This window comes from Penaeus monodon, chromosome 27, assembly GCF_015228065.2.
Source record: "Penaeus monodon isolate SGIC_2016 chromosome 27, NSTDA_Pmon_1, whole genome shotgun sequence".
NCBI classification, from domain to species: Eukaryota; Metazoa; Arthropoda; class Malacostraca; order Decapoda; family Penaeidae; genus Penaeus; species Penaeus monodon.
The window spans coordinates 20,460,802-20,462,474 of NC_051412.1; the positions used below are offsets into that span (position 1 = coordinate 20,460,802).

Genomic DNA, 1,673 nt, shown 5'->3' on the forward strand with positions numbered 1-1,673 from the left:
CTAATCCTCATATGACCTCATTACTTTTTGATAGGTAAGCAAATTGATATATCAATAGCACATTCATATATCATGAATTAACCCAGTGCATATGATTGTCGAACCATAGTCAACATTAGACATATTGGCCTCAGAACAAGTGTCAAGTAAATCTTAACACAATATTTTAGCTCTAGTACAGGAAATGTTAAAATTGTACTGACTACTGGTGCTAACTGCACACTGGATTATTTCTCTTTTGTGTCTGGCAAATGATGACTTTCAAAGGAAAGTCATCATTATAAGAGAGGAAAGAGAGGAAAAGTAGGAAGGGTACTCAATATGGCTCTCAAATCAGTGGATGGTAATGCATGGCCATTGTAAGTGGTGTAAATAAAATGTTCAATCAAGAGAAAAATAATAGCTAAAATCTAGACAGCTGTCCACCATAAACCCAAGTATCTGTACCTATGCAAAGAACTTCTTTGCAAATCTCATTGAAGTGAACTGTACCCTATACAGTACCATCTAAAGAGGGTTTAGTATGGACTGAAAGTTGGTTGTTTATTTTCATTGTATCTCTCTATCCCAAGGGAGTGTCAGACTACAATACCAAGATGATGGGATTAGGTGTCACAGACCAGGCTGTGCAGAGTTCATCAACTGCCTGAAAGTCCATCACATTGTGCATGCAGAACATTTTCTACCTCTTTCATATGGCTGTAGTCAATGCTGTGCTCATAAGAAAATTACAAAACTCAAAATTCTTGTTTGTGGGAAGACTGGTGGATGTTGCAAGGACTCGACAATGACCAATGCACCTTTGCTGCAAAAGTAGCACTAGCAGATGGCTGCTTCTCTTACTGGCATAATGAGGCTTTGTTAACTAATGCAGCACTTCTATATGTAGTGTGAAAACTAAAACTTTGTATTTCTCTCTCCACAATTCCATAAAATTATTCTGTTACATACACTAAACTATTGAATGGGCAAACATAATGCTATTCCATTACTTCTGTTTAATGCACCTTTCATATAACAGAATAATTGGAATATATAATTTGCAAAACATAATAAACTAAAAGGTAAAAAATCTAAAATTATGCTTCTTTTCAAATGTACGTGCTAATATGGACACTATATGACAGTCTACTGCAGCCTTCATATTAACTGAAAAATATTATAAAACACTAAAAACTTAACAACACAAAATACGCCATGCCATACTACTGGTGAGGTGAGTGAACCTAAGAGAAAAATGGCAGGCTAATGTAACATAAACAAGCCCATCCACATGGCCACCAAATCCTATGCATAATGGGTTAAATGATTAAGAAAAAGTATGAAATATCATACTGTTTATATTTTCCAATGCGTAGCTTTCATATATTTGACTGCAGAGATAAAAGCAACAGCACTACTAAAACCACAAGATAAAGTTTAACAGCAACAAAAAATTATGTTGAATATACTCCTCTCTTCCTTGACCCACTCATGGCAGATGTTAGGTTGATGTCCTATATGGGCTCTAAGTTGTGTAAGCTAAACAGATGTTAATTTGTTTGGTCCTGGCTGCAGTAATGAAGAAGTAACAGCCCCTTAATTTAAGACTTAAAGCCTCATTTTAGCTTCATTTATGCTGTAGCCATGAGCATAGAGACTAAAGTAATAGCTAATGGTCTGAAGAAATAAGT

At 35.4% G+C, this 1,673-nt stretch overlaps 1 protein-coding gene across 1 annotated transcript in view; it reads right to left on the reverse strand.

The window, feature by feature from the left end:
• The window catches only part of LOC119590672 (ubiquitin-like modifier-activating enzyme ATG7), a gene marked incomplete at its 3' end in the record, with an annotated part of 29,543 nt that overhangs the window by 22,751 nt on the left and 5,119 nt on the right, over positions 1 to 1,673 (reverse strand).